Genomic DNA, 14,176 nt, shown 5'->3' with positions numbered 1-14,176 from the left:
CCCTGGTGTGGTATTTGCCTAAGATTAGGAGTTTCTTCTGATGTTTTTGAAAGTCACGTCTAGTACTCACTACTTTGGCCTCAGTGTTGTTCTACCAAATTTAAATATTTTATCCAGATTGATAAAAATCCAAGAAGTTTAAATCATATAGAATATCTGGGATAAATTTGAAGGATATGAGAAGATAGCACATAATTAAATTTTGTTTTGAGATTTTGTTAAAAATTATCTTGGTTGTAATATGTAGCGCAATGTGTGTGACAAATGGTAATGAGTTTAACATATACAGAGCTTTTACAAATGATGAAGAATGTTTAAAATAATCCAATGAAATATGTACAAAAGTAAAAGATAGTCATTTGAATATTTATAAGAATGAAAATTATTATATAATAATAGAAAATTATTGTTATATATTCTATATTTGTGGGAGAATAGACAGTCTCCTGGAGGGCATGGCAACCCAATCCAGTGTTCTTGTCTGGAGAATCCCCATGGACAGCAGAGCCCGGTGGGCTATAGTCCATGGGGTTGCAAGGAGTCGAACATGACTGAGCAACTAAGCACAGCACAAACTTAGTCTATATTGTAATCTAAAAACCACATGTTAAATAGTGAGACTGAGTTTTGGACCCACGTGAATGACTAAGATTATTTTAATACTCTCAAACAATGTTTATTTATATCTGAGTAAAGGAATATATGTGTAAATGTCTGTATACTTATATATAAATACATACTACAAAGTTAAAACCTGTCTTTTGTGTATGTTGCAATTAAGGCTTTTTAATTAAATGTGATATAAAGAATAAGCGATGGATAGGACATACCGATGACAAACAGGCACGTGAAAAGATGCTCAGCTTTGCTAATTATTAGAGAGATTCAAGTCAAAGCTGCAATGAGTTAGCACCTCACACCAGTCAGATAGTCATAATCAAAAAGTCTGCAAATAACAAACGCTGGAGAGTGTGTGGAGAAAAAGTAATCCTCCTACACTGCTGGGGGAGTATGAATTAGTGCAGCTACTGTGGAGAACAGTATGGAGGTTCCCTTAAAAAGTAAAAATAGAGTTACCATATGATAAAACAATCCCACTCCTGGGCATAACTTCAGAAAAGATGAAAACTCTAATTCAGAAGGATACATGCATCCCAGTGTTCATAGCAACATTATTTATAATAACTAAGCCATGGAAACAGCCTGAGTGTCCATCTCAGTAGTTGAATGGATAAAAAGATGTGGTATGTATATACAGTAGAATATTATTCAACCATACAAAGAATGAAATACTGCCATTTGCAACAACATAGATGGCCCTAGAGACTATTATACTAAGTGAAGTAAGTCAGATATAGACAAATATTATATGAAATTGCTTATATGTAGAACCTAAAAATTAATGCAAATTGACTTATTTACAACATAGAAAACAAACATGGTTATCAAAGGGAGAAAAGTGAGGATAAATTTCAAGTATGAGATTAACACATACACACCATTACATATAAAATAGACAAGCAACAAGAATTTACTCTGTAGGACAGGGAACAATATTCAGTGTCTTGTAATAACCTATAATAGAAAAAATCGGAAAAATTATGTATATATTTTATATATATGTAAAACTGAATCACTTTACTATAGACCTTAGGGTTAAGGTTAGGGAAATTTACACAATATTCTTAATTAACTAAAGTTTATTTTTTTATAAAAGAAGATGCCTGAGGTTGGTATGTAATAAATATATCTAGTCACTAGTTATGGCCTAATCTAGTTGTATATTGCAAAATAATTCATCACTTTTGGCTTCTGAACTTCAGCTTCTTCATGCAATGTAAAGAGGTAGGACTACCTAAATCCTAAGCTCTCTTTCAATCCTAAGGCGACAAGATTCCATAAATATAAGGAAATGGCAACCCACTCCAGTGCTCTTGCCTGGAGAATCCCAGGGATGGGGCAGCCTGGTGGGCTGCCGCCTATGGGGTCACACAGAGTCGGACACTACTGAAGCGACTTAGCAGCAGCAGCAGCAGCAGGCACCTTCTAATATGTCTCCTTTTCTCCATCCTCCACAGCCATAAGCCATATCTTACTTGTATACTGGAACTGAATATTTGCCTCCATGGCAGCCATCTTAGGCTATAACACCATAATTTTCATCTGAACTCTAGTAGTTTACCTAAGTGGCTTCTCTGCATTGCTACATTTGCCCCGAGGGAGTCCATATTGACATACAAAGCTCACAAAGTGACATGTTTTAGAAAACAACTTAGATCCTGTTACTCCTATGTAACTTTCCAATTATTGATTACAAGCAGTTTGAATAAAAATCTGAATTTAACTTGGTTCACAAGATCCTATATGAACTGGCTCCTGTCTAACTCCTTCTTCAAATAACATTCTCTCCATTCTCTCCGGCAGAAAGATCAGATGTTTCTATATATTTCTAAAGTTCTATAGAAACTATACATATATACAACTATACTTGTATAGATACAAGTCACCTATCTTGCTGCTGCTGCTGCTGCTAAGTCGATTCAGTCGTGTCCGACTCTGTGCGACCCCATAGATGGCAGCCCACCAGGCTCCTCTGTCCCTGGGATTCTCCAGGCAAGAACACTGGAGTGGGTTGCCATTTCCTTCTCCAGTGCATGAAAGTGAAAAGTGAAAGTGAAGTCCTTCAGTCGTGTCCTACTCCTAGCAACCCCATGGACTGCAGCCTACCAGGCTCCTCCGTCCATGGGATGTTCCAGGCAAGAGTACTGGAGTGGGGTGCCATTGCCTTCTCCGTCACCTATCTTAGAATTCCACATATCTCCAACTTCTAATCATTCAGGATAGAGAACAAACGTTACCTAAGAAAGGCTTTCCCTAATCATTCTGGTGTATCTAAGACACCCCCATGCATTTGCATCCCACTGCCCTGTTTTATCATCTTCATGGTGCCATGTCCTTCTCTATATCATCTAGTTTATTATTTGGTTTCCCACTTTGTATGTCTTTCTCCAGCCTCATTCATATGTCAACTTGCTAAGAACAGGAGTGTGTTCTATGATATGTTTTTCATTACTGGATCCTTATGGCAGAAAGTGAAGAGGAACTAAAAAGCCTCTTGATGAAGGTGAAAGTGGAGAGTGAAAAAGTTGGCTTAAAGCTCAACATTCAGAAAACGAAGATCATAACATCCGGTCCCATCACTTCATGGGAAATAGATGGGGAAACAGTGGAAACAGTGTCAGACTTTATTTTTCTGGGCTCCAAAATCACTGCAGATGGTGGTTGCAGCCATAAAATTAAAAGATGCTTACTCCTTGGAAGGAAAGTTATGACCAACCTAGATAGCATATTCAAAAGCAGAGACATTACTTTGCCAACAAAGGTTCGTTTAGTCAAGGCTATGGTTTTTCCTGTGGTCATGTATGGATGTGAGAGTTGGACTGTGAAGAAGGCTGAGCTCCGAAGAATTGATGCTTTTGAACTGTGGTGTTGGAGAAGACTCTTGAGAGTCCCTTGGACTGCAAGGAGATCCAACCAGTCCATTCTGAAGGAGATCAGCCCTGGGATTTCTTTGGAAGGAATAATGCTAAAGCTGAAACTCCAGTACTTTGGCCACCTCATGCGAAGAGTTGACTCATTGGAAAAGACTCTGATGCTGGGAGGGATTGGGGGGCAGGAGGGGAAGGGGATGACAGAGGATGAGATGGCTGGATGGCATCACTGACTCGATGGACGTGAGTCTAGTGAACTCTGGGAGTTGGTGATGGACAGGGAGGCCTGGCGTGCTGCGATTCATGGGGTTGCAAAGAGTCGGACACGACTGAGCGACTGATCTGAATGTGTAGATACGGTGGTAAACATATGGTTATTGCCCAGGAAATATTTGTTGCATGTTAATTTTTTTTTCCTCAGGTCTTAAATGACTTTTTGACTGGTTCAATGATGCATATTCACCTCCGCAGATTTCTATAATACCACTACGAAATGTTGCAGGGTGTGTTATCTTCCTCATAGGGATATAAGGATGTGCAAAGGATTAAATGAGATATTGTAAATGAAGGTTACTTCATTATTATCACCATCCTGGTTTCACAGATGAGCAGATGACAAACCTGGTGCCCCAGTGGGTACATAATCACCCACGGGCACAGATATGAGCTCTTATATCCTCCACTAACCATCACAAAGGTCCTTTCACATAGTTATTTCTCCCCCTTTGGGCTGAACATCCCTCACTGAAAGGTCGCAAGGATCACAGAGATGTTTCTGAAAATTAGAAAGGGGGGAATAAAGCCACTCTTTGTTGAGAAGGGGCATACAGATCAGTGAAAACAGCCAAAGGGAATATAGGAATGAAAAATTCAGGGCAGAATTTGGCCTACTGGCCCAGACGGTAAGGGAATAAACTACTTGTGATGTTTAATGTAAAGCTATAGAAAAGTTAATAGGTTTGTGAACAAATGTCCCAAACTCTCAGCTCGGGGTATGATTTCCCAATTCAGCAAACTTTTTTACCCTGAGGGTAACAATTTTTACTCAGCTTCTGTGCAAAGAAACTGCTACTACTTCATATTTTCTTTTTCTGTTTCCTCAATAAAAACATTCAGTATTACTTGGTAGAATTCTGCCCTATTGTTTGATATTATGACACTTTCTTCTAGGCAGTGCAGTGTCCTGTCATTGGGAGCCTTTGGTGCTAACCAGAACAGTGTACATTACTGGGGAGAATGCTAATATATTGAACTGTATCTCACGTCTTACATAATTCACAAACCAGCTCTTCAAAATAACTCAATTTCAGACCTGGGTGATATCATTTGTACTATATTTAAGTCACACTTAACTTTTAGTTTGATATATGCTCATTAAAAATATACATTATCTTCCTTGATTTAGGGTCACACAGCTAGTGAGTGAAGGGACTAGTCTTCCAAACTCCATTATTTGCATTTTCAATTGTTTAGCACTTATGCAAAGGCAGAAATTAACTTTGCAGTTATATCGTCTATTTCTATATCCCAGTGGATATACCAATGTCCTCTGAAGTTGTGTAGCTCTGACTTGTCAAGATGTGGCAATGTAACGACACCTTGTGCTGGATTTCTGATGAATTCCCCCACCTTGGCCATTTTCTGAAGGAGCTGTCCAGAACTAAGCTTGCCACGGAGGGGCCACTGAGGGAGGAAGCGTGAAAACAGACTTTTAGGGTTTGAATATTTGATTTTATGCATATCCAGTCTAAGCTTCTAGTTGAAGAATCCTAATGTGCAACCCTAGGAGAATTTGCTTTCTGGATTTCAAATACAAAAGTTCAAATAAGTCTAGTTATATTTGAAAACCCCACATGAAAAAGTAAGTGAAGTACCTTGAAATTGCCAGTGAAGAGGTCATCGTGAAATCTACAGAGGTTAAACACACACACACACACACACACACACACACATGCACACGCACACACAAACACACAAAGAAAACATTGGTTTTAGAAGAGGAAACTGTGTTTTCAAATAAGAGAATGGATATTATAGCTTTTAAAGTGCCATTCATTTAGAGAAGGTGAATCAACAGGGACAAAAAACCTTGAACAAGACTCTTTTTCATGTCTATTTAAAAAACTTTTTTCAATTTGTTGTACTATTAAATAGGAATACAATATTAAATAGCTTAAAATTTATAGTGATATTTCTTACATCCAAATGTGTGAAAAGAATTTTATATAATTTATTATGGCTCATACTGAGGTGACTCTGAAATTGTGAACACTGCCTAATACTTCTCCCTAAAATATTAATAAATTTATATTTATTCAGTCTTAAAAATTTTAATATTATATTAAAATCATATCTATACTATCATTTGAAAATCTAGAATATAATTTCTCAGCCTTGATTTTTAATTCCAATTATATCAAAGCTAAAAATATAAGATTATAACATTTTTTTTAGACTGTGGTTACTTTTTAAAAAGCAATTCACCTGTTGAATTATTCAGTAGAGACACAGTGGCATGGTCTAAGTTGTGGTCATGTGATTCCAGCCTCCAGTAGACTTATAGTCTAGTGGAGGAAAGGTTAAGAAATTGAAACTTAAATGCAGCGTTTTAAGTCCTATAATGGGGGCAGTGCAGCATATTAAAGTCACACATTTCAGCATCCTCTTGTCTGAATTAAGGAAAGTAGGCAGAGAGAGTTCCGTGGGAAAGTGACGTGGAAGGTGATACCTGAAGTCTTAGTAGAAGTCAGCCAAGGCAAAAGGATGGAGAGGAAACTTTCAGTCGCCGTGAGCATAACATGTGAAAGTATGGAGGCAAAAAGAGGATTTGGTGTTCGACGAAGTAAGAGAAGTTCAATTTGACTTAAAAGTCACAATTTTTAAAAAGATAAAACAGAAACTGGAGATAATGAAGAAGACTGAAGCAGTAAGCTGAGGTTGTATCATGGAAGCATGACCATCCTTCTAGGAGATTTGGGATTCTGTAATAAAGTTTTAAATAAGGAAGTTGCCTGGCCAGGTTCACATTCTAGAAAAGTCATTTCAATGTGAAGAAAAAATCACGGACAGGTGAGCCTAAGTCTAGAGGCTGAGGGACTTTTTTGGAATCTGCTGTCATGGTTCCAGGTGAGAGACACTCTTAGCCTCAACTTGGATACCACTAAGGGGAGATGGAATCATCAGTTTTTCAGAAGATTAAATTGAGAGGGCTTCATGATTATTTATAAATAGAGAAGAGTGAGAGTATGAGGTCAGGAAAGCTAATTAGATTTCTAGAATCTTTAGCAGTGGTGGCTGGTTCCGCTTCCAAAGATAGAAACCAGAGGAGAAGTTTGCAAGTGAAGAAAATCATCTGGGGGTATAAAAGGTTTTATGCTTCCCACTGAAATGACTATCAGAAGTTTGGATCTATGGGTTTTGAGGCTCACGGATGACCTAGAGATAAAAATTTTGTAATTTTCATCAGGTAGATGGTAATTGAACATATGGAAATAGGTGATATTATCCAAGGAAGATTCTGAAAAAATTCTCAAACTTTGGGGTCAGATGACCCAGGAGACATGATAAAATTCAGAATCCCGGGTACCAATTTCAGAGTCTTATTGAGTGGGTATAGGATGTAGCTCACAAATCTGTATATTTTACAAGTAGAATCCCATCCGATGATTTTTATGTAGATAGTTCTCTGGCCAGCCCCACTTTCAAGTAAAAGGAAAAGAGAATCTGACATAGAAGCCTGAGTAGTATCAGCACATAAAAGATGGACAGAGGCGAAGGAACCCAGAAAGACGACTATGAAAAAGTAACCACATGCGTGGAAGGAAAATTAAAGCATAAAATATCACAAATTATATGTAAAGAGAATGGACATAAGAGAAGGAATTGTCAACAGGGTCAAAAGTGTTGAGAAATAAAGTAAAGATGAAGGCTGGAATACACCCAGTACATGTAACAAAAAAGGAGGTCATACCAAATTGTCAAGAATAGTTTCAGTAGAATAATGTGGGCTGAAGCCAGATTGCAGTGGGTTGAGAGTTGAATATGAGATGAGGATGAAGAGACGTGAAGCAGAGACAAATCTTTTAAAAGAAGTTGGAAGGGTGGAGGTGGCTACAGCAGAATGTGGGTAGGGGTGAATGTTTTAGGAAGGAAGCAGCTTGAGTAAATGTCTTATATCACCCTTGACATGCTCCGATCTCTAATTTTTTGAAGATTTTTTGAAGTGTTTCATCTATCAACTTTTGAATGAAGATACAGTACAATTCAGCAATAAAAAGAATGGAGTGTGTTTTAAGTTTATGTTTATTAAGAAATTTCTAAGAAACTACCAAATACTTTTCCAAAGAGCTATTCTGTTTTACATTTGTATGTGAGGAAGGGGGCAAACTAAGGTACTGCTTTATGTTCTGTGCATTATGGTTATGCTAAAAATACTGAAATATGCCTGAGTCTTAGCCTGCCCTCTAGTGGTGGCCCAGATCCATGGGGCCACACTTACAAATGAGCTTTTCCTACCCTTTCCATCACATGAGCTGCTGCTCCACCTCTGTCCTTTCTTGCCAGTGCATAACAGTAGACAGCTGGTTTAAACATGCCCAGACAAATTTAGATGGCGTACTGTGGGTTCCAGTGGGGCAGAAGGATATAAGTCGCTACATCCTGGAATGTGCTTGAGATCAGTATCTGCTATCACTGCTTAAAGCATCTCCATCTGGAGGACTTTGAGAATAATACTGAACTCCTTTAAGCTCAGTTTCCTCATATTTACCGTGAAGATTTTAGTAATAGCTACCTTAGGGGGATGCTATGATGATTAAATGAGATTGTGTATATAAAGCACCTAACATAGTTCAACTCAGATTTCACATTCAAGAAACAGCAGGTGTTCGTACTTCTTAACTATAAAAGCAATCAGGAATGTAGTCAAATATTACAATGCAAAGTTTATTAACAATATTTGTTTTTTCTGGTTTTCACTTGCTCATATTCTATGTTAATATTCTCTACTTCAATTGGAAGCTTTTCAAATTTAGAATTAGATCATTTTATTTGATACCGATAAAAGCCACACTCATATCAACAATAACATCCTTCATTATTTTAGAGTAACATTATATCAAGGCATTTGCTGAAATACTTCTTATGTAAAATTTAATGCTGAAAAAGTTTTATGAGGTAGGCAAAGGTCTCAAATGGTCTGTGTTGAAGAAGAGATTTTCATCTGTATCTTTCTCACTCAGACTCCACATCTTGAACTCAGCTGTGCTGACCCTGCCAGTGGCAACTATAATATCAGTTACAATTGGTTGATACTGAGAAGTACAAAGACTGTGTACAAAGTATTGATACTGATACAGATAGTGATAAAACTAGCTTTCTCCTCTTTCATCTTTTCCTCTCCAGAGAGCTTGGTGGAGGAAAAAATACCTTGTATTTACCCCTTGAGAAGCAAAAACAAAATGAACAAAAATCTATTAGCTTCTTTCATTACCCCAACAATACTAGCTATGACTGTTTTTATTTGAATTATGTTTCCAGGCATTTTCCCCCACACTCAACCGATTGACTCACAACCACATAATTTCTCTTCAGCAATGACTAGTTCAGCTTATATCAGAACAAACAATGTTCATCCAGAGCTATAAAGAACAAACTAAAATATTAGTACTTATATCACTTATTAATTGGCTCAACAAACTTACTCAGTCTCTTACCGAACTCATCTATACCCACTATGCAGTTTTCAATTACCTTAGGCCCAGTGGTTCATTTTGAACAGGTGCTGTAATCACTAGCTTCTGCCATAAATCAAGAGCATCTGTATCCCCATTTCTAGCACATGGGACACCAATCCCTCTTATCCCTATGCTAGTAATTATTGAAACTAGTAGCTTATTTATGCAATCAATAGCCTTAACCCTACAACTAAGTGGAGAGTATCACAGCCAGTCACCTGTCAATTCACCTAATCAGAGGAGCTTACTCGGCTCTAGTAAGCGTTAGCCCTCCCACAATCCTCGTTACATTTATTAGTCTTGTTCTTCTCACTGTTCTTGAACATGCAGTAGTCCTTATTCTAGCTTACATGCTCACCCCGACAGTAAGCCTCTACCTACACAAAAAGCACATAATGATTCACAAAATCCATGAGTGTCATGGATTAATAGTAAATCCTTGTCCCAGATCTCTTACAGGAGCACTCTCAGCCCTTCTCCTAACATCCAGTCTAATCATATGAGTCCATTTTAACTCAAATTTTTAATTATCTTTGGGCTGACTAACTAGTGTCTAAATAGTCTATCAGTGATGACGAGACATCGCCCGGGAATGCACTTTTCAAGGCCGTCACAACTTTCATTCGAAAAAGGATGTCGACATGGCATAATTCTCTATTATGGCTTCTTCTGAGGTTTTCATCTCTCAAGTCTTGCCCCTATACTTGAACTAGGAAGTTGCTGATCCCTGACAGGCATTCACTCCCTAAACCTGCTAGATATACTACATCTCAACACCTGTCTTACTGCCTCTGGAGCATCTATTACCTGATCTCAGGATAGCTGGATAGAAGGAAATTATGCATGTTTCTCTAGCTACTGCAAGCCTCAGAGTATTATCAAACAACTGTAAAATCTCAGACGGAATATATGGGTCAACCATTTTCATGACCAAAGTCCTCCAAGGCCTACAAATGATCATTGACTCTACTTTCCCTAATTGTCTGCTGCATGTGACAACTAAAACTTCAAATAATTTCATATTTTAAGCCTCTGCCTGATACTGATATTTTGTAGATGTAGTATGTCTATTTCTATACATCTCCATTTATTGATGAGGGTCCTATTCTTTTAGTATCAATTAGTACAGTTGACTTCCAATCAGTTTTGGTATAATCTGAAAAGAATAATAAGCCTTATATTAGCATTAACCAGAAACATGCTTTAATGTATTAAAGCATTAACTAGCTTTAATACTTGTACTTAGCAAATTCTGACTTCCCAACAGCTGCTGCTGCTAAGTCACTTCAGTCATGTCCGACTCCGTGCAACCCCATAGACAGCAGTCCACCAGGATCCCCCGGCCCTGGGATTCTCCAGGCAAGAACACTGGAGTGGGTTGCCATTTCCTTCTCCAAAGCATGAAAGTGAAAAGTGAAAGTGAAGTCACTCAGTCGTGTCTGACTCTTAGCGACCCCATGGACTGCAGCCTACCAGGCTCCTCTGCCCATGGGATTTTCCAGGCAAGAGTACTAAAGACATACAAAAAAATCAAATCCTTACAAATGTGGATTTGACCCCAAAAGGATTTTCCATAAAGATTGTGCTGGTAGCCATTACATTTCTCTCTTTGATTGAGAAAGTGTCCCCCTTCTGCCCCTGCCCTGAGCAGCCCAAGCTATCAACCTAAAAACAATACTCATCATACCACTAAGCCTAATCTCACTACTAGCAGTAAGTATAGCTCGTGAGTGAACTCAAAAGGGATCAGAATGAACCAAATAGGATAATTACTTTAAATTAAAACAAATTATTTTGACTCATTATGATTAAATTCATAATTACTGAGTATCTGTTGTCTACATAAATGCTATTCCAGCATTCACAGTTTTCCTTTTAGGGCTATAAATATATCAATCCCACTTAATATCTTCTCTACTATGTCTTGCCTGGAAAATCCCATGGATCGCGGAGCCTGATAGGCTACTGTCCATGGGGTCACAAAGAGTCAGACACGACTGAGCAACTTCGCTTCACTTCTACTATGTCTGCACGTGTGCATGCATTCTCAGTCACTTCAGTCATGTCCAACTCTTTGCAACCCTATGGACTGCAGACTGCCAGGGTCTTCTGTCCATTGGATTCTCCAGGAAAGTATACTGGAATGGGTTGTCATGCCCTCCTTCAGGGGATCTTCCTGACCCAGGGATGGAACATGCATCTCCTGCCTTGCAGGTGGATTCTTTACTACTAAGGCACCAGGGAAGACCTGTTGCTGTTGTTCAGTCACTAAGTCATGTCAAACTGTTTACAACCCCATGGACTGAAGTATGCCAGGCTTCCCTATCCTTCACTATCTCCCAGAGTTTGCCCAAACACATGTCCATTGAATCAGTGATTCCATCCAACCATCTCATTCTCTGTCATCTCCTTTTCCTTCTGCCCTAAATCTTTCCCAACATCCAGGTCTTTTCGGTTATTCACATCAGGTGACCAAAGTATCAGCATCAGTCCTTCCAATATTTATTCAGGGTTGATTTCCTTTAGAGTTGACTGGTTTGATCTCCTTGCTGTCCAAGGGACTCTCAAGAGTCTTCTCCAACACCACAATTCGAAAGCAGCAATTCTTCGGCTCTCAGCTTTCTCTGTGCTCCAATTCTCACATCTGTACACGACTACTGGAAAAACCATAGATGTGACTATACAGACCTTTGCCAGCAAAATGATGTCTCTGCCTCTTTAATATGCTGCCTGGGTTTGTCATAGCTTTTCTTCCAAGGAGCAAGTGTTTTTTAAACTCATGGCTGCCGTCATCATCCACAGTGACTTTGGAGCCCAAGAAAATAGTCTCTCATTGTTTCCATTCCATTCTCTCACAGATTCCATTCCCTATCTATTTGCTATGAAGTGATAGGACCAGATGCCATGATCTTTTTTGAACGTTGAGTTTTAAGCCAAGTTTTTCACTCTTCTCTTTCACCCTCATCAAGAGGCTCTTTAGTTCTTCTTCACTTATTAGAGTGATATCATCTGCATAGCTGAGGTTATTGATATTTCTCCCAGCATTCTTGATTCTGGCTTGTGCTTCATTTGGCTTATTAGTTCATGTGATATACTCTGCATAGAAGTTAAATAAGCAGGGTGGCAGTATACAGTTTTGTCTTACTCCTTTCCCAATTCCGAACCAGTCTGTTGTTCCATGTCTGCTTCTAACAGATGTTTCTTGACTGCATACAGGTTTCTCAGGAGACAGGCAAGGTAGTCTGGTGTTCCTGTCTCTTTAAGTTTTTCCGTAGTTTGTTGTGATCCACACAGTCAAAGGCTTTAGTGTAGCCAGGATAGCAGAAGTAGATGTTTTTCTGGAATTCCCTTTCTTTTTCTAGGATCCTGCGAATGTTGGTAATTTCATCTTTGTTTTCTCTGCCTTTTACTAAATTCAGTTGGTACATCTGGAAGTTCTTGGTTCACATACTGCTGAAGCCTAGCTTGAAGGATTTTGAGCATTACTTTGCTAACATGTGAAATGAGCACAATTGTACAGTAGCTGAAGGCAATGGCAAGCCACTCCAGTACTTTTGCCTAGAAAATCCCATGAATGGAGGAGCCTGGTGGGCTACAGTCCATGGGGTCGCCACGAGTCCGTCGCGACTGAGCAACTTCACTTTCACTTTTCACTTTCACACAATGGAGAAGGAAATGGCAACCCACTCCAGTGTTCTTGCCTGGAGAATCCCAGGGATGGCAGAGCCTGGTGGGCTGCTGTCTATGGGGTTGCACAGAGTCGGACACGACTGAAGCGACTTAGCAGCAGCAGTAGCAGTACAGTAGCTTGACCATTCTTTGGCACTGGAATGAAAACTGACCTTTCCCTGCTAGAAATATTATCAAACACCTGCAGCATTGATTACAAAATCTCAACCTTCTCCAATGTTAAAAATTATTATCTCAACTATTATATCGATGCTGCTAACATGTTTATCAAAAAACAATATAATTTGAATTAACATCACAACATACAACTTACTAATTAATTTTGTTAGTCTTTCCCTTTTAACCTTCCCTGGTGGCTCAGATGGTAAAATATTCTGCCTGCAATGCAGGAGACCCAGGTTCAATCCTGGGTCAGGAAGATACGCTGGAAAAGGGAATGGCAACCCACTCCAGTGTTCTTGCCTGAAGAATTCCATGGACAGAGGATGCTGGCAGGCTACGGTCTATGGGGTCACAAAGAGTTGGACACCACTGAGCAACTAACACTTTCCCTTTCACCTTCCTAACCAATTTAATGACAACAGCCTTAACTTTTCTTGAATCATCTCTGACTCTCTGTCATCAACTTTACTAACTGTAACAACTTACCACTTACACTCAGAGCTAGCCAATTACACCTGTGTAAAGAATCACTGGCTCAGAGAAAAAGCAAAACAAAACAGCTGTACAAAGCAAAGTGAAACTTGCTCAGTCATGTCCTACTCTTTGCAACCCCACAGACTGTAGACTGCCAGGCTCCTCTGTCTATGGAATTCTCAAGACCAGAATACTGAAGTGGGTAGCCATTTCCCTTTCCAGGGGATCTTCCCAACCCAGGGATCAAACCCAGGTCTCCTGCACTGCAGGTGGATTCTTTACTATCTGAGCCACCTGGAAAGCCCCACTATGTTAATTTCACTACATATATTTCTAATCTTAACAATCAAGGCCATGAAACTAATTCTATTATGCATCTTTTTGGAGTAACAGTAGTCCCAACATTAGTTATTATTACCTCTTGAGGATACCAGGCAGAATGACTTAATACAAGACTCTTCTATTTTATTTTACACACTAGTAGCATCCCTCGCACTTCTAGTCTCACTAGTGTCATCCAAAACACTCTAGGCTCACTAAACATTTTCACAATACAGTACTGAGCCCCCAAAATACCTAACTCTTGATCTAATATTTTCACGAGATTGGCATGTAAAATATTAA

The sequence above is a fragment of the Bos indicus genome, chromosome 22, assembly GCF_029378745.1.
Source record: "Bos indicus isolate NIAB-ARS_2022 breed Sahiwal x Tharparkar chromosome 22, NIAB-ARS_B.indTharparkar_mat_pri_1.0, whole genome shotgun sequence".
Taxonomy (NCBI): Eukaryota; Metazoa; Chordata; class Mammalia; order Artiodactyla; family Bovidae; genus Bos; species Bos indicus.
Note: the sequence above shows the minus strand (reverse complement) of the source record.